The sequence below is a fragment of the Myxocyprinus asiaticus genome, chromosome 13 (assembly GCF_019703515.2).
Source record: "Myxocyprinus asiaticus isolate MX2 ecotype Aquarium Trade chromosome 13, UBuf_Myxa_2, whole genome shotgun sequence".
Taxonomy (NCBI): domain Eukaryota; kingdom Metazoa; phylum Chordata; class Actinopteri; order Cypriniformes; family Catostomidae; genus Myxocyprinus; species Myxocyprinus asiaticus.
Window position 1 is genome coordinate 50,932,753 of NC_059356.1, and position 20,886 is coordinate 50,953,638.

General features: G+C 39.7%; 1 protein-coding gene across 2 annotated transcripts in view; it reads left to right on the top strand.

Annotated features, from left to right (window-relative positions):
* The first annotated feature begins 5,069 nt into the window (after nt 1–5,069).
* grin2ba (glutamate receptor, ionotropic, N-methyl D-aspartate 2B, genome duplicate a) overlaps nt 5,070–20,886 on the top strand; it is a 76,675-nt gene continuing 60,858 nt past the window's right edge. The window contains exons 1-4 of one of the 2 annotated variants that reach the window (XM_051713784.1): nt 5,070–5,245; nt 5,959–6,141; nt 19,748–19,959; nt 20,120–20,190. The gene's annotated coding sequence lies outside the window, so the exon portion shown is untranslated. The remainder of the gene's footprint in view (nt 5,246–5,958; nt 6,142–19,747; nt 19,960–20,119; nt 20,191–20,886) is intronic. The other variant, XM_051713785.1, reaches the window with a different exon arrangement.

Genomic DNA, 20,886 nt, shown 5'->3' on the forward strand with positions numbered 1-20,886 from the left:
AATCCACACCAGTGGTTGAACCAGGGTTTATATTGGGGATTGACTTGATGGGTCCCTTTCCCAAGAGCATCTGAATGAACGAGTACCTATTGGTTATTGTAGATTACTGCAGCAAATGGGTGGAGCTGTTTGCCATTCGGTCTGCAAAGACCCATCTGATCACTAACATCCTACACAAAGATATCTTTACTAGGTGGGGAACACCAGCTTACCTTGTGTCTGATCACGGACCCCAGTTTACGTCCCAACTGCTCAATGACACCTGTAAGCAGTGGGGCATTGTACAAAAACTTACTACAGCCTATCATCCCCAGACCAAATTAATTGAATGAGTGAACAAAACTCTAAAGACCATGATTGCTTCTTATGTACGTGAAAACCACCGCCAGTGGGATAGATGGATCCCTGAGTTCAGATTTGCAATTAATTCAGCATGGTAAGAAAGTACAGACCATACACCTGCTGAGATTGCCCTTGGTTGTAAACTCAAAGGTCCCCTTGAGCATCTAGCCCACAAACCTCCTGACCCTAGCCAAGATGCCTATAGTATCACGGAGAGACAAGAGACCCTAAGGGAGCGTGTCAAGGAGAATGTGAGCAGAGCCAAGGAGAGACAGGCCAGGTATTATGACCTCAGGAGGAGATTTGGTCTGGGTACTCACTCATCCATTGTCTCGTGCAGGGGATGCATTCATGGCAAAGTTAGCTCCCAAATTACAAGTTTAAAATGGTTCAAAATCCAGACTGTACAGATGTATATCATGTTGAAAAGTTAAAACCCTTTTTTAACTTTAAAAAAAAAGGGGGGTATGTAACAGTTCCGGTGTTTTTCCACTGTTACTAGGTTGCTTTGTTGCTATCTTCCTCACCACCAGGGTGCGGCATCACATAGCAAGGGAATAAGGATGCCGATATAAGCCCAGAATGAGGGGAAGGTAGTTAGCTTTGTTTAGCTCAGGCAGTTAGAGGTGTGCTGAGTAAGTCTCAACTTTTTTACCCGGCTGAAACCTTTGTTTTGAGGAAACGTTTGGTGTTCTTATACTCATTGTATACCACATTGCTTTGATTTTTTTCTTTTGTGTGCTACCCGGAATCACTGCATTCTATACGGATGCCAAAATCATCTATTTTTCTGTTTGGATTACCATTATTTGGATCTTTTTTTGGGGCACTTTCATTCACGAGGATTATTCATTTTGCACGGACATCAAACCTAAAATCGTCACGATCGGACTGTATTTGTTCAGCAGATTAAAGACTATTTAAGCACGATCACCGCTGGAGGACAGGTTCTGTTTCATTTCATTTCATGTTATATCATAACGTCATTTCAGTATGGTTCATTACATTATTTCATGTCCTTATTCCCGGGATCATATTTTGGGTTTGGGTTTATGTATGATGATTTGATGTTTAATGAGTTTATGTTGGAGTAAAGTATTTTGAGTTTGAACTCTGTATATATTGGCACTTAGTGTATGGTTTGTTTCAAATATACTCCACTGAAAAGAGTTGGATGTGGTTCCCCCCTCATTTCTTATGTTGCATTCGGTCTTCTAAATAGGCCAAGTGTTAGAGCCTCACAACTGCAGCAACTCAGGTAACCAGCTGGACCTCATCTAAACACATAACCGTACCACTGACCATGTTTTGGTCACTTCACTGCACATATCCAATCATTTCTTCCTTAGGTTTAACATATTTCTGCCACACACTCTCCTCAGGTCTCATTTCAACGTAATCTCTGCTCTTTCTCACCTATCTTTCTTTCCTCTATGTTCTCATGCTTTCTTCCCTCCTCTAACCAATTATCCTCGCTTGATGCCAGTAATGCTACTAACACTCTATGCTCCACTTTAACATCTTTTCAAGATGTCCCCCCTCTTCCAGGCCAGCCCGCGCCACACAACCCCAACCAGAACAAACGGATGTTCTTTGTGAACATCGTTCCGATTTCAGGACTGCTGAAAGACAATGGCTCAAATCTAAAGACCCAGCTGACCTGAGTAAGCATTAGTCACTGCTCTCTTTCTTCTCTGCTAACTTCACCGCTGAAACATCATACTATCAAAACAAAATTAACTCCTCCCCCTCCCACATCTTCTCTAACAGCTGATGACTTTTTTCCACAGACAAAATAACAAACATCAGCACGCAATTCTCCACAACACAAACCCACAGACAACACATGCCAACATACAACCCCCTGCTCTTCTCTTTTTCTCTCCTTTCTGAGGATGAGGTCTCAAAACTTCACCTCTCCAGTCGCCCTACTACCTGTCCCCTTGATCCTATTGTTACGTCATAAGGCGTATTGCTGTTTTGTGTCTCTCTTGCTTGTTCTCTTTCTCACACTCACAAATTGCTCTGCCCTAATTGGACATGATATACAGTGAGTGTGTTGACTGGTCTTGCTGGGTCATGCATCGATTGAAATACACCGGACCAGAGATGCCGGAGCAGAGAGAGTGTGTTGATAGCTATGTGGTGGTTGATGAGAAGTAGAGAAAATTGTTAGAGTGGTGGTGTACTGTGTTATTGAGTGTGAATATTGGAAATCGTTGTTATCTTTCATTTTCTTTTCCTGTATACCTTTTGCCCTGTTTGAATTTGTTATTTATCTGGATTTTGTTTAAACCTTGTATATGTGGCTAGTGGACACCCATAATTTTAAATAGTGTGTATAGATCCGTTTCTTCACCACAGAAGCCATAGGGGTTGGGTTCTGTTTATATCTTTTTCTCCTGTTTATTGGTTTAGTTGGGTAGAAAGGCAAGACCTCTGTTTTATTTATTCATTTAATTTATTTTTTTACTTTTTGAGAGGCAATTTAGTTATTTTGGATACAGTTAGCTTGTGTTATGTTTGTTGTTTTGGCCTTGCCCAACCCTGAAGTCTGTTTTGCTTGTGTTGTGGTGTTTTCTAAATAAAAATAATAAAAGAAAGAAATGGAAAACTGAAGTTAAGAAATCTTTATTTATGTTACACCTTGACCCTAGAGCAGGGTTATAACACTGTTCCCTCCCATCTCTTCAAGGCCATGTCTCCTTCAATCCTACCTGGGCTCACACACACATTATTAACTCTTCTCTCCTCACTGGTACCTTTCCCACTACATTTAAGCAGGCTTGACAAAGTCTACTGCTTAAGAAACCCACACTAAACCCTGCACTCTTAGAGAATTACAGATGGGTCTCTCTCCTCCCATTCATAGCGAAAACACTTAAACGAGTCTTGTTCAATCAGGTCTCCTCTTTTCTCTCCCAGAACAACCTGCAAGAAAGCAACCAGTCTGGCTTCAAAAGCAGACACTCAACTGAGACCTTGATGTCCGTCACCGAAGCTCTGAGGCTGGCGAGAGCAACATCCAAATTGTCTGTTCTCATTCTGCTGGATCTGTCTGCTGCTTTCGATACGGTTAACCACCAGATCCAGATCCTCTACACCACCTCGACAATGGGCATCACAGGAACTGCACTCTGCTGGATTGAGTCTTACCTCACAGGTTAGTCCTTTAGTGTGTCTTGGAGGGGGAGTGGTGTCAGACAGTCACACCGACTAGCTACCAGTGTACCTCAGGGTTCAGTGCTTGGGCCACTTCTCTGCTCCATATACATGACATCACTGGGATCTGTCATTAAGGTACATGGCTTATCATTGCTATGCTGATGACACACAACTCTATCTCTCATTTCAGCCTGACAATACTACTGCAGCTATACAACATAACTTCAACATTCAGCTAGACTCGTCAACGATTACACAATCCAGGGCAGCCAGAAATCTTGGGGTAGTGTTTGACGATCATTTGAACTTTGCAGACCACATCAAGACAGCACGATCATGCAGATTTGCACTGTTCAGCATTAGTAAGATCAGACATTTCCTATCTGAGCATGCTACACAACTTCTTGTCCGAGTTCTTGCCACATCTAGACTGGACTACTGCAATGCTCTTCTGGCAGGACTTTCGTTCATGTACAGTCAAACTTCTGCAGTTGATCCAGAATGCGGTGGTCCATTTGGTTTTCAACTAGCCCAAGAGAGCGCATGTCACACCTCTCTTCATCAAACTGCATTTGTTGCATCATTGATGCTTGTACACAAAACAACCCATCATCATCTCACTACTTCAAGTCTATGTGCCCTCCAGAAGCTTATGATCAGCAGGTGAGTGGTGCCAGGTGAGTGGTGCCCCGGACTTTCATTTCAACTGTCTCTCGCTGGTGGAACGACCTGCCAAACTCCACCTGAGCAGCTGATTCTCTAGCCATGTTCAATAGACATCCTGTAGCCCTACTGGTAGATCATGGCGCTAGCAATGCCAAGATCATGGGTTCGATTCCCAGGGAACTCACAAAATAACGGATAAAAATGTATACTTTGCACTGTAAGTCGCTTTGGATAAAAGCATCTGCCAAATACATAAATGTAAATCTTAAGACACATCTCTTTTGCTTGCACCCAGTCCTACCAATACAAAAACTGTCGTCTTTCTTCTTCTAAAAAAAAAAAAAAACAGGTCTGGTGTGATTAGGCCTTTAGCAGACAGCTGCCTATGTAGTGAGGAAGCAGCAAGGCAGCTCAGTAGGTTTTCGGACAGAACCCAACAGACACATTGACTTTAATTATGTTACACTGCTCATCCACTAGAGGGAGACATTCTACTGCTAATTTCTGTTCATTGCCACTTCACACCTCCATCTCTACTCTTTCTCTTTCACTCTCTCCCTCTCATTGCATACTAATGCTGACCCCCTAGCAGGATAGAGAGAGGGCTGATAGAGAGAGGGAGCGTTAGATCTGTCTAGTGCTTTTCTCTCTCTCTCTCTCTCTCTCTCTCTCTCTCATACAGGCAGCAGTGAAGTGTGTGTGTTTTGCGCAGCGGTACAGATGCAGCGTGTGTGTGCCGACAGCGGCGTGTGTGTTGCGAGCAGGTGTTTGTGTGAGGTGTCAGAGGGAGGGACACACACACCCTCCAAAAGAGCAGCACAGACGGAGGCGGTGCAGTTTTCGCTTTTTTCTTTCGTTTTTTTGTTCTTTTTCTTCCTCGTCGTGATCGTGGGAGGTGCACTCTCTTCTCATTTGCTCTCTCTGTCCATCATCTGCCTGCTCGTCTCCTTCTCCATCTATCTCATCTATAATTTCTTGTATTGATGAGCGGCGGAGGAGTGTGTGTTCTGACCTCTTCTTGAGTTTCTGCTCTCCCTCCATCATTCCTGATGCTGGTGTGTTGTGGTTGTAGGTAGGTTGATCTGTGTTCCCCGTTGTGTGTTTCTGTGTGTGTTCTGTTTGAAAACCACACACATGAACACACACATGCAGTATGTGACAGAGAGAGGGACGTGTGTCTTACCTCAATCAGTGTTTGTGTGTGTGTGTCTATACTGTACCATTACAACCTCATATAGATCCTCATACACTCATCCTTCACCTGTCTCTTTCCCTCTAGTCTACTGCTCCGTCACATGTGTGTGTGTTTGCACACATCACTCTCATACATGCCTCAGCTGTGAATCCATACATAATCCTATCTAATTGTGTATATAATCCTATACATCCCATATTCATAATCCTATATTCTGTCTATAAGGTTCATTAGACTTTCACCCCACATGTCTCTCTCTCTCTGTCTCTCTCTGTCTGTCTTTCATCTTTATGTGTGTTCTGTCGTTACTCCTGATGCATTTCATTCATTTACCTGCAGCTCTTTCTTATTCATGCATCAGCGCTCATAATCAGTGTGTTGATTAGAGGAAGAGTGATTAATGTGTTCAGCTGCTGTACAATCACACCACATAAAGTTGCATTGTTTCAGGTGTATGTGTTAGTGTGTGTGAGTTTCCCTCCATCATCCATCCGTTTTTCTGTGGGAATGTTGATCATTGTATTTGCTGGTGATCTCACTGGATGACACGTCTGGACCCAGCTTTTGTGTCTTCTTTTTTTCCCCCCGAGGAAACTCAGTTTATTCATGACACTGAACTGCAACGCTTTTCCAGATGAGCAAACACACGCCACTCTTTCTGCTCTTTTACAATCGGACTAAATGTGAAGTGAAACCGTTTCTTCATTCAGTGTGAATGGGACGCTGGATTCATACAAGGACTTTAACACGGATGTTCACATTGGCTCTGTTTGGTGAGTGTGTGCTGTGATCTGTGTGTGTATGTTCTCGTTTGACTGCTGGTATGTGTTAGATCTAGAAGTTATCAATCACCCCTCCTCACACGTCTCAGCTGTGTGTAGAATAAATATATTGTGCAGTTGGGCTCATTGCAATGCATTCTATCATTTATCGAGTGATAATTCTGTGTGAATGTTCTCTGGCAGTTCAATTTAATTAATCTCAACATGCTTTATTAGCATGTCTTGCCATAACAAATCAATATTAGTGTTAAACAGAACAAGAGAAACATCTTAATTGAGTGCAGTACATACATGAGGACACAATAAACATACAAAATTAAATCAGAATGATTAACAACTATAACACAAAATGATGTGCTGTCAGGGGGACCGTTTATAAGTCACACATTCATTTATTGTTTCTCTCTCAGCACTGCTTCTCCTTCAGGGTTTTTGGCAGGATACTGCAAGTCTTACAGCTATCTGTACATTTAGATTTACTTCAAGAATAAAACATGTTTTCTACAGAGCCCCTTAAAGGGATAGTTCAACCAAAAATGTCAATTCTGTCATCATTTACTCACCCTCATGCCATCCCAGATGTGTATGACTTTCTTTATTCTGCAGAACACAAATGAAGATTTTTAGAAGAATATTTCAGCTCTGTAGGTCCATACAATACAAGTGAATGGTGACCAGAACTTAGAAGCTCCTAAATGAGATAAAAGCAGCATAAAAGTAATCCATAGGACTCGTGGTTTAATCTATATCTTCAGATGTGATATAATATGTGTGCGTGAGAAACAGCTTTTAAAACAATATTTAAGTCCTTTTTTCTTTAAATCTCCACCTTTGAACAGCCTTGACCAGTAGGTGCTGATATGCACGAAGAATGTGAACTGCCGAAAAACAGAAGAAGAATGTAAAAGTGAAAGTGGAGGTTTATGGGAATAGCCACCCAAAAATGAAACAGTTTGCTCTCTAGTCATTCCAACCCCATATGACTCTTCTGAATAATGGCACAAATTAAGGTCTTTTCATCTTACGAAGTAATCATGTGAATCACATGACTTCAGAAGAGTATGATGCAAGAGTCATGTAGACTACATTTATGACACTCTCGGTTGCATTATTAAGCGTGAAATTGAGTCACTGTACTGCTATTATATTAAGTTTAGCCAACGGGACATTCATTACATTATTTCCTTTTTTTTTCCACATAAGAAAAAGTCATACTTGTTAGGAATGAAGTAAGGGTGAGTAAATGACTGTTTTCATTTTTGGGTTAATTGTCCCTTTAAATAAGTGTAATTTAACCACAAGGAACAACTTTCTTGGCATCTATAGCACTTGTACTGTGACTCACAGTTCTCTGCCTTTTATTTTTAATGTAGCATGCTCTTGTAACGGGACAGTCAAGTGTTTCAGTTAATGCACACGTTAGAATCTCGGCAGATGCAGCAGGTCAAACATCCCACTAATTTGATGTACTGTTTTTTGCATACTATATAATAATAAAGTATGCACATTGAGACATGAGCTTGTCAGAGTGTAAACAGTTTGTTCGAATCTGTGAGAAATACTTTCACCTCTCTTAACCGCGCTAAACATTTCACTGTGTGTTTATGTGACTGTGAGCAATTGAGGGTTCGACTTCTCACACACATTTGTGCATAAAACACACACACACAGTTTTCTCTCAGCGGAGAGCTCAGGTAGTGGAGCGCAGTCCCAGTTTAAGAAACTGGGCCGACCCAAATGGGCCGAACTCTTCCCTCTGGTCTCTGTTGTACCCTACAAACTCTGGATCCTCCAACCTATATTTGTCAGAGCCAACACTGAACACACACACACACGGTTGTGGAGTAAGGGAATACATGTAACGGGATTACGTATTTAAAATACAAAATATAAGTAACTGTATTCCACTACAGTTACAATTTAAATCATTGGTAATTAGAATACAGTTACATTCAAAAAGTATTTAGATTACTGAAGAGATTACTTTGCATTTTATTGTCATTTGTTTCATTTAATATTTAGTCCTTTCAGATGGAAAACATTTATACATTTAAATGATGCGATCCAAAGTGCATTTGAACAGCGGTGAAACACTTTCTTATGATGTGTTACATTCATACGAGCAGACAGAGAAGTAAGTTTGAAGTAAGTTTGGAGCAGAAGAAATAGAAGTAAACCTTGTGTAAATTGTCAGCTTTACGCTAAGTTCAAATGCTATTTCTAGCCATTTTACATGCACATGTTACCAGGTACAATCATATTTATTTATCAAGAAAATTCACGTTAGATCATCATTTCTTTTTTTCTAGTAAGATCTTTGATATTAGGGCAAAAATCATATTCTTGATAATATTTTTGTATTGTTTTCCTGTAAAAATATCTAAAAATCCTTAAAACAAGATCAATTTGATTTATCTGGTTTTAAAAACAACATATTTGGGTTTTTCAGAGAATGTATTTTTAACCTGTATTTTGTCTTACTGTACTGGCAGAGTTTTTATAGTCAAAACAAGTGAAAAAATCTACCAGTGCTGAAGAAGTAATCCAAAGTATTTAGATTACATTACTGACCTTGAGTAATCTAACGGAATACGTTACAAATTACATTTAACAGCATGTATTCTGTAATCTGTAGTGGAATACATTTCTAAAGTAACAATCCCAACCTGACCACACACACACACACACACACACACACACTGAATAACCCACTTTACATCACACACACACACACACACACTGAATAACCCACTTTACATCACACACACACACACACACACTGAATAACCCACTTTACATCACACACACACACACACACTCACACACTGAATAACCCACTTTACCATCACACACACACACACAATATAGCCCACTTTACCATCACACACATACACACACGCACAGACACAATATAGCCCACTTTACCATCACACACATACACACACGCACACACACATTGAATAACCCATTTTACATCACACACACACACACTCACACACACATTGAATAACCCATTTTACATCACACACACACTCACACACACACACACACTGAATAACCCACTTTACATCACACACATACGCACACACACACACACACACACACACACACACCGAATAACCCACTTTACATCACACACACACACACAATATAGCCCACTTTACCATCACACACACACACACACACACACACACACACACGCACATTGAATAACCCATTTTACATCACACACACACTCACACACACACTCACACACTGAATAACCCACTTTACATCACACACATACACACACACACACTCACACACACACACCGAATAACCCACTTTACATCACACACATACACACACACACACACACTCACACACTGAATAACCCACTTTACATCACACACACACACACACACACTCACACACTGAATAACCCACTTTACATCACACACACACACACACACAATATAGCCCACTTTACCATCACACACACACACAATATAGCCCACTTTACCATCACACACACACACACATACACTGAATAACCCACTTTACATCTCACACACACACACACACACACACACACACACACAATATAGCCCACTTTACCATCACACACACACACACACACACACAATATAGCCCACTTTACCATCACACACACACACACACACACACAATATAGCCCACTTTACCATCACACACACACACACACACACACAATATAGCCCACTTTACCATCACACACACACACACACACAATATAGCCCACTTTACCATCACACACACACACACACACACACACAATATAGCCCACTTTACCATCACACACACACACAATATAGCCCACTTTACATCTCACACACACACACATACACTGAATAACCCACTTTACATCTCACACACACACACAATATAGCCCACTTTACCATCACACACACACACATACACACACACACACACACTCACACACTGAATAACCCACTTTACATCACACACACACACATACACTGAATAACCCACTTTACATCACACACACACACACTCACACACTGAATAACCCACTTTACATCACACACACACACACACACTGAATAACCCACTTTACATCACACACACACACACACACACACACACACACACACACACTGCTCTTAATAGCCCCTCAGATGAGTGGTAGTGGTCTTAAATTGATTGAAGTAATTAGAGATTACAGTGGGCTCGTCAGTAATAAAGCTGTAATTGGCTCAAGCTGACTTCGGACACACTCTTCAACATCCTCTTCATTAACACACTCTCTCGCACTGATCCAACAGTGTCACGACAAACTCAGAATAATTCATACAAGATAACCAGTTGGCAAAATCGTAAGGTATTGTATGCTAGGGCTGCACAATTAATTAAATAAATAATCAAGATTACAATTACAGCTGACACAATTAACTAACCGTGTCAATTACAGTAGTCCGTTGAGGTTACTCCAGTTGTGTCAAAAACAATCGATCTCTGCGTATTATATTATTAAAAGTTTAAACAGATTTGTTTTGTTTTTGTTTATTCAAAATGAATCGCAATTACAACATAAATAGAAATAATTGACAATTTTGTTGTAATTGTGCAGCCCTATCATAAAAGTTAAGCTTGTATAAAACGTACAACACAATTACGAAACAATCAAATACCATTTGGAAGGAATACATTTTTAGGAAGCTTGCTATCCACGCCTTTATATTAAGTATAGAAATTATTCCCTATAACAGTAAACTCATTTTATTTAAAACATTCTATTTTTATTTACAGTATGCAAACACATTACAGATGTCAATAACCAAATCATGCAGCCAGTGAAAAATCATTTTCTCACACACATGAACATGAAACATAGAGGACGTCTGGTTCATTCTTGCATGTTTTGGGGAACTCTTATTTTGCCACTGAAACACGTTAGTCAGCTCGCTCACGGTAATGTAATTTTGGTCCAATATGTGCTACTTTCTGTAGAAAAGAAAATGTGCACTATGCATCAAACGGTTACTAATGTACGTATATGTTTATGACAGAAATAGCATGCCGATAACAAGGCAGCTGCATATACAAAAATGAATAAAGCATCTTTCTCTACCGAAACTGTAATATCCTCTGTCATGTTGAACGTTTACGTCTCCTCTCAACTCTAAAACACGGGTATAAAAATGATCTCCATGTTTCCCAGTCATAATTACGACTTGAGGGGGCATTCATGTGCAACTTCCAAGCAGGGCCAGCGCTGGCCTAATTGTTGCTCTAATGAGTCCCGTGATTGTCGGATGGGGATGTTGACGGATGTTGACGGCCAGGGCGTCAGAGAGAGAGAAAGCAGAGAGGGGAGAGAGAGGAGAGAGAGACGGGCTCGCCGGCCCCGGACACGCCATCGACTGGCCCTGCTTTCGTCTGCTCCACCTGCACACCACAGCGTCCATCATAAATGCACCAGATTTGAATGCTATCGTACAGCTTTGAAATATAGCACACGAATCACAAGGATTACTTTTATGGTAGTTTTTGTCCTTTTTGGTGCCTGAGAGCCCCAGTTCCCATTCACTTTCACTGTTTATCATTTTATTTATTTTTGCCATATTTTGGCAAAATGACAAGATACTTTGTCTTGTTTTCAGAGAAGTCTAACAACATTAAGTAACGTTTATGCTTAGAATAAGAAAAAACTATTTTCCAATTCAGAGGGAAAACAAGTGTGTTGGCAATCAGTTTTTTTCTTTTCTTGTTATACGCATAAACCACACCAAATTTTGTTACATTTCTCTGAAAACAAGACTTAATATCGAATGCCTTTCTGCTTCTCAAGCACTTTTGTCTGGTTTTAAGGACGTGTAGATAAATATTCCCAGAAAATAAAACAGAAATACTTTAATACACTAATATTGCTTTTTGCAGTGTGGAAAAGAAAATCCTGAGGGTGAGTAGATGCTGACAGAGAAAATTATTTTGTTCTCAATATATTTTGTTCATGTTGCTGGTTACGTGCTTTGAAGCATATTGAGCTTGTTCACATTACAGTCTCAGTTCTCTTCTTCTGATGTTGAATTGTGGATCTTAACAGACATTAGGGATAGGGTCGGGGGTCAGGTGATATGGGTTAGGGTTAGGAGTCAGGGTTAGGAAAGATCCATTTGTATTGATTTGAGATTTTCAACAAAGAAGTACAAATCTATTCAGAAAGTAAATTTTTCTTTTCAGCCCACTTGACCGTTTACTGATAAACTTGTACACACAAACAGATTTGGAGTTTTTGGCCCTAATTTAGCAGAGAGACCAGAGGTGTAGTCAAGACCAGACCCTGCAAGACCCAGACCAATACTTGACTCTCTAATACCTAGACCAAAACGAGACACTCTAATACATAGACCAAGACTAGACCCTCTAAGACCTAGACCAAGACTAGACCCTCTAAGACCTAGAACAAGACTAGACCCTCTAAGACCCAGACCAAGACTAGACCCTCTAAGACCTAGACCAAGACTAGACCCTCTAAGACCCAGACCAAGACTAGACCCTCTAAGACCCAGACCAAGACTAGACCCTCTAAGACCCAGACCAAGACTAGACCCTCTAAGACCCAGACCAAGACAAGACCCTCTAATACCTAGACTAAGACTAGACCCTCCAAGACCAAGACTAGACCCTCTAACACCTATACCAAGACTAGACCCTCTAATACCCAGACCAAGACTAGACCCTTCAAGACCAAGACCCAGACCAAGACCTGTCGGCCCAAGAACCAGGCAGTACATTTTAATGAACCAAGATTCTGAATTTATTGCAGCAATAATTTATGATATTAAACAGTTACACCGATCAGCCACAATATTAAAACCACCCGTCTAATACTGTGTAGGTCCCCCTCGTGCCACCAAAACAGCACCAACCCGCATCTCAGAATAGCATTCAGAGATTATATTCTTCTCATCACAATTGTACAGAGTGGTTATCTGAGTTACCGTAGACTTTATCAGTTCAAACCAGTCTGACCATTCTCTGTTGATCTCTCTTATCAACAAGGTGTTTCCATCCACAGAACTGACGCTCACTGGATGTTTTTTGTTTTTGGCACCATTCTGAGTAAATTCTAGAGACTGTTGTGTGTGAAAATCCCAGAAATACTCAAACCAGCCCATCTGGCACCAACAATCATCCATGCAATTATGTAATCAGCCAATCATGTGGCAGCAGTGCATAAAATCATGCAGATACGGGTCAGGAGCTTCAGTTAATGTTCACATCAACCATCAGAATGGGGGAAAAATGTGATCTCAGTGATTTGGACCGTGGCATGATTGTGGCATAATACACAAACATTGTTGATTTGTAACACTTTTGCGTACCCAGCAGTATTGCCACAATGAATGTGTGAAACCATCATTTGAATTCAGAAATATACATGATGATCTGATTAAAGCACTGAATCCAGCAGAAACCCCAGTATTGAAGGCATATTTGAAGCTCACAGTGATTGGCTGCCACCTGCTGTTTTTCTTTCTCATTTGAATAAAGCCGAGAAATCTAAATTTCTCCGCACTGCTATCAATCCTACAATGCACCTCGTGAGCATGGCGCTTGATTTCCATAGGAATGAATTGAAAACGCTTGCTCACCTTCACTCAAAACGCACCGGTGGAAACGTACAGTCACCGGCACAGAAGAAATCCATTCAGCGCGCACTCACAGACTGAGTTCTGCTGCTGCACTCTAGCAGATGATGTCATATTAAAAAACAAGGTGTAGAAACGATGTAAATAAGATATTTATTGTGCAGTGTAGACAGCTTCATTGATTATAATGGGAGTTTTGGCGAGAGTGCAGAACTCAGTCAATGAGTTCATGCTGAACTGAAGTGATTGACAGCTTCAGTGATTACAAAGGGAGTGTTCTTTGCTCGCTTTCTGTATACAGTATAATCACAACTTGAATAACAGTTGTTTTTCATGCTGCTAAGAGGAACAATGTGAAGTCTTGATTTACTGATGCAAAGAACAGCAATGAACAATTGAGGAACACAGTTCTCAGCTTGTTTGGGAGCTGTGTAGCTACATAAATAATACGGCATGCAATAAATGTATTAATTGAAATGATTAATAGTGAATACAATATCAAGGGAAATAATCTTGAATTATGATTTTAGTCACAATCCTGCAGCACTACACTCATAAGAATACTGGCCACTCCCACTTACAATTCCTGCAAATTAACAATTGGGTCCAGTGACTACCGTGAATAAAGTCATGGCCATTATCACCATAAATCACTAATGATTGCTTTGTGTGTTAGACCTTAGTTCTTGCACTTACGTTCATGTGATGAGCGAAACAGTGCTTGTCAAAACATGTATGATGACACAGAGACAGAAGTACTTGCAAATTTACAGTAATGGTGAAGATGCCATGTCAACTAGTTGTTGAAATAATTATAAAATTTAGTGCACTGGTAATACACTGTGGTCTTGACAGACCATAAGCCGAGACCCAGATACAGACCAAAACTTTAAGTGTTGAGACCTAGACCAAGACACTGAGTAACGAGATCCAGATCAAGACAAGACTGCATTTTAAGACCACAAGATCAAGACTCCAACTCTGGTAGAAACTGATTTTAAACAATGTCTGTTCAACAACCCATTTGCATGATCATGATTACTATTTACTGCTTCTGAAAGGAAATATTTGAACAATCCTCACATTGATTGTGACATAAAAATAAACCTGTAATAGAAATGTCTTATCCGGACACCTGAATGATGCGTGCTGTTCTGCCCCCTGCAGGCTGCTTAGACTCACACATTCACACCTGTTTATCCCTGCCAGACTCACCTCCAGCAACACCAACACCTACAAGACACGCAGAGAGAAAACACATATAAACAAACAATCATCCTTTAACGTGTCAGTTTGTTCAAGTGTTCATGTTGCTCAAAACCAACAGGAACGTTTCAGTACTTGCAGCAGTTACACCTCAGGTATTCTAGCAATCCGTTTATTAAGATCTTCAGGTGATGTTTCATCACATGCTTTCTGAGGCACTTCCCAAACATGTCATTAGTTTGTAGGACAATTGTTATGGACCTTATGAATGATCAGACTCTTCTAACCAAAGCTCAACACCTCCAACTTAAGTTCATCCATAAATAGTACTAATTTCTAATCATATACCACTCAGTCTTTTAAGTTCTTTTGCACCTTTTCTGTCTTTTTTTCCAGTTGAAAAAGTCTGCCTGAAATGCCATCATCCCAGAGTTTTCTCTTCACTGGTGTAGATGGTGTTTGTCGTGTTCTGGATCGTTTAGGAGCTGTGAAGAGTCTTTTTCTCAAACTAGAGACTGATGATCCTGTCTTCTTGTTGTTGATAAAAGAACAATAGAACAACACATTTCTAGAGAGATTTGGTTCTTTTTGGCCATTCTTCAAACCAAAGGTTGACTTGGAAGTGCAAAGTGACTTGTAGAAAAGTGTTCTGAATACAGCAACTGGAAAAAGACTTAATTGGATAGCACAACTGTTTTCCACTGTTCTTGCAAAAATAATTTGTTTCTTGAGTACAAGATTAGCACAAGAGAATAATGTCTTAAGGATTACATGACATGAGTATTGACTGCTAAAAATGGGGCTTTTTAACATCACTTTTCCAAATAAAACAGTGATAACTTTTGCAGCATTACTAATGTTTAAGGCTGTGTTTCTGATCAATTGAATGCATCTGATCGAAGATCAGCATCAATTTATTTCAAGAACAAAAATGTTTTAGTGACCAAACTTTTGAAGGGTAGTGTAGAGTATGCTGCTGCTCAATAATTGACCCTTTGTGTTTCCTTTCCAAATTTGACACCAAATAGCAAACAAATGGTGTTAAAAACTTCCCAAAGAAGAAAACTCTGACTGTGTGTCGCTTACATTCACCACAGAAACAGGAACATTCGAGGCAGATCTTCACAAGCTGCTCTTTTTCCTCGTCTGAGAGAAGTTTGTTTGCTTTAGTACCTGTGGGAATCTTTCATGGCAGTTCTGTGATCTCTCATCTACATCACTCAGTTCTTGGTCTTTCTTGATTTGGAGCTTCATGTCTTTCTGTCCTGTGATTGAAAGTCTCCATTCACAAAATCCAAACCCTGAAGGCTGCTGTGCGATTTGTTCAATGTTTAATCAATATGTCAGTATGGGGAATTTACACTTGGTCACTACATGTGTTTGTACTGATCAGATAGCTCATAAAACGCCATAAACACACATCTGATATTGATAGCTATTAGATTGATTGACATGCAGTTGTTATTTTTGTAATTCCGTTTGGTGCTGCTTGTTGTGCAGAAATCTTAACCTTAAAGTTGCACTATGTAAGATTTTTTGGTTAAAAATGAACAAATTGCCATTATTGATTGAGTACATAATCGGTGTTTAAAACAATGTTCTTACCCCGATTCACTACGGTAAGCCTATAAAAATGATTTGTTTTTTGAGCTGTCGGGTCAGATTTGGTATGAAATCGCTGGCTTATGTTGTTCCTCTTTGCATCATGACGTCACGTCTGTAAACATAGGAAAGAAGTGTCAGCTGTCACGTGTTCCGGCTGATGTTCAGGACAGCATCACTGCAGTCTGGATGGATGTTTATCCCTTTGATGAAGTTGTTTACCTGCTATAATGCTGGATACAGTATGTTGTCTGGTAGGGTTGTCATGCTTTTATGAATCGAACATTACTTGTGTGTTTACCGATCGTGGTCTATGTTGAGCTGTGAAGTTACTGTGCAAATTTACTAACACGTATGACTTCTGAAACTGACTTCTTGTACATATTATTTTCATGTTAAATAAAGTATATTTTATCCCCATCATTGCTCGTTTTATGCTTTTAGTTTACAGTGTTATTACAGTTTCACCTTTTCTCCCAATTTGGAATGCCCAATTCCCACTACTTAGTAGGTCCTCGTGGTGGTGCGGTTACTCACCTCAATCCGGGTGGTGGAGGACAAGTCTCAGTTGCCTCCGCTTCTGAGACCGTCAATCCGTGCATCTTATCATGTGACTCGTTGTGCATGACACCGCGGAGACTCACAGCATGTGGAGACTCATGCTACTCTCCACGATCCATGCACAACTTACCACATGCCCCATTGAGAGCAAGAACCACTAATCACGACCACGAGGAGGTTACCCCATGTGACTCTACCCTCCCTAGCAACCGGGCCAATTTGGTTGCTTAGGAGACCTGGCTGGAGTCACTTAGCACACCCTGGATTCAAACTCACGACTCCAGGGGTGGTAGTCAGCGTCAATACTCGCTGAGATACCCAGGCCTCCATAGTTTGTCTTTGATGAAAATGTCCTTTACAAATAGTCAATATTTCATCATGTCATGTTCATTCATGTTAATCAGTTTTACTCCGACAAAAATGACATAAAAGTTTAGTCAATGAAAATCTTTTACTTGATGATGTCATGCAAAATGGACAAAAAAGTGTCAAACTGTAACAGACCAAACTTTAATCAAATAAAAAAAAAATTATAAACATTTTCTATTGTAAACATGTATCAAACATACAGTATAAATGTACATACTGTCCTGAAATAATAATGAATAGACTGAAGTATTAGCTACTTATTAGAAGTTAGTCTACTGTACTCTGAATTCTTCATGCTTTTCATTTCCATGAAAGGATATTACATTGCGTGTAGCGTGTTTCTTATGGAAACCATGGATTCACAACGTATATTCTGACATGCGCTTCCTTTAGTTCGTTCACCTGTTCATTCCCTTCACTGTGATTGAAGTTGTTCCATAAATGTTGTTGATATATTGATGAATCTCATGTATAAATAGGATGCGTTTGAATGAGGTATTTATCCCATTTTAAAGCGGTTAATTTTGCCGGTGTTAACATGTTAAACTCAATCCCCAACATACTGGATTATTGGATTAGATGAATCTATATCTACTATCTTCTTCTTTTTACAGATTCTCAAGATGTTTCTTTTTCTGTTTATATCTTACACTGTTAATATATTGCAGTATAATTTTATTGTCATATTTTCATCAACAGTAGCCTATGCTTTAATAAAATCATTTAATTATAGTATAGATCATAGCACATTTTTCATCTTATCGTTGACGAAATCAAAAAACCCTTTGTCAACAAATGTTTTCGTCAGTGATTTTGTTGAGGAGATTAACACTGAGCTGTAGGGTTATCAGCCATAGTGTAAAAATAATAAAGTCTTCCATTGAACTCGTATCAGTCATATCTTAAGTTTCACCCCTTAAATGGATAAGTATAATACAATACAAACATTAATAGTCGATAAAACACTTGAGTAATCATATGAAAATATGCTGGTAACTGTGGTGATTGAGGAGAGTCCCCTGTTCTCTATGTAAAAGTGCTTTGAGTGTCGTGTCAGAAAAGTGTGCAGTTCATTAATTCAAAATATGAAAATGAAAGTGTTATTTATCTTCATTAAAGCAAGTTATTTTAGTTTTAAATGTTTAATTGTATTATATAATATCAACATGAAAATATCACATTATCACTCCGACTCTGAATTTCTCCCAGTCATGATCACACAGGTGATGTTCAGATAAACTCAAATCATGAGATTCATCTGCCAGAGGAGCAGTGCCGAAACACGACTGACGTAAAGTGTTCTTCCACAAATTGCTTGCCGTTTTAAATTTCAACCACAGATATCGCTAGAGAGCACAACGTTACGTAGTGCATCTTAAATATTCATCTAAAACACAAACTCTTCCATACCGTTTTTAACACAATGTTTTATCAGCAGAGACTTGCATCCTCCTGCTCAAATAAGTCCATAGCAAGAGAAGTCTCACTCCAATATCTCATCTGTAATTAAAGATGGCATATTTACAGGATGAATGTTCTGGCAGGAATTACAAGCGTGAAACCAGGAGGTTGTGTGTTCTTCACCACAGCAACAGACCAATTAACCTTCAGTAGCTTATAGAGTCCAGATATTAAAGCTGAAGTGTGTAACTTCTTCCGTGTTAAATATCCCAGTTTAATATGCAGAGACAACTAAAATTAAGAATTTGAAGATTCATTTTCTTTATAAACTGTAAACACTGTGTCTCTGTGGCGCTATAAGTATTCCTCTGTTTGTTTTGAGCAACCCGTCCAGCCCGACACAACAACATCAACTCGACCAATGGTGTGAGTTGTGGGCGGGACTATCTGTTTGTGTGAACATCACAGACGGGGGCGTATTCAGAAATCTGTTTGAAAACAATGTTTGTTTTTGCTCTTAGGATTAGTGGCCCAGAAATAACACACTTCACCTTAAATAAATGCTAGATAGCCCTAAACACTGTAAATAATTGTTTTTATTGATTTATTTTTTTTTTATTTTAATTGGTATATATAATTAATGTATAATTTAGTGATTTAATTGCATAATTAGATTTCTCCATATGTTTAGAATTATTCTGAAAATGATCTCGTTTTTGTGTGTGTGTGTGTGTGTGTGTATGTGTGTGTGTGTGTGTGTGAGAGAGAGAGAGAGAGAGAGAGAGAGTTCTTTCTAAATATGAAGGTCTTTTTTCTCCCTGCAGACCCTCTGAAAACCAGGACGCTGAAGAGGACAGCAGCTCCAGAGGACAAACACACACTCAAACACACTCATGAGGAATGAGAAAGAGATGCTACAGAGAGAACACTGTAGACCGACTGCTAAAAGCGTCCACAGGAAACACACAACAACACACTCACTGTCGACAGACAGACAGACAGACAGAGTCAGGACAGTCTGAAGGTCTGTGGTGAGGTTGGTGGATGTGTTATTAAAGCTCTATCAGGAGTTACAATTGATAATCTTGATCTTTAGAAATTAGAAAAACTCTAAAACATGTCAGTAAAATAACAGTAATGTGGTGTTCAAAACAACATAATAAATACATGTGTGAATGTGTGTGTGTGTGCTGTAGGGTATGAGAGCGCTACAGCATCATGCGGTTTCTGAGATGGAGGAGTAAAAGTTCGGCTGCACACACACGAGGTGAGACACACACACACACACACACACACACACACGGTAATCTGTGATAATCTGTGATAAAGCCGCTGCTCTCATAAGAGTTTCTTTTTGTCAATCTGTTTAACAGTGTTCAGCTGATCAACTCAACACACACACACACACACACACTCACACACAAATAAACACACACTCACACACACACACACACACACACACACACACACACACACACACGCACACACACACTGTTATTGAAAGACTTGAAACAACATTCTTAGAGCACAACACGTGTGTCAGAGAGCACATCAGCAGTGAGATCATGTTTAATATGATTTGGGATGGAGACAGAGACTACAAGATAAACAGTTACTTGATTTGTGAAGAGAAACTGTCGTCATGATAAATACTTGCAAGGATGTTTTTGAGTTCTGGCTGGTTGTTGGCATTCTGTCCATCCATCCACACACAGTGATTCTAACTCCATTTGTTCAAATGAATGACAGATTTACAGTGATGCACATATGATTGAAGTTTTTTGAGCTGTGAAGTTCTTTTCAGATGGGATTACTTTTCTGTGTGGATGAACTTCAGTGGATGCGTGTCTGGAGTAATTCCTGTGGGTTCAGTTTGCTGCATGTAAATGACAGGCCCCATTCACTAACTTTGCATATGCGCATATATATCAATAACTTGTGTGCACACACTGGCATCCTTGTA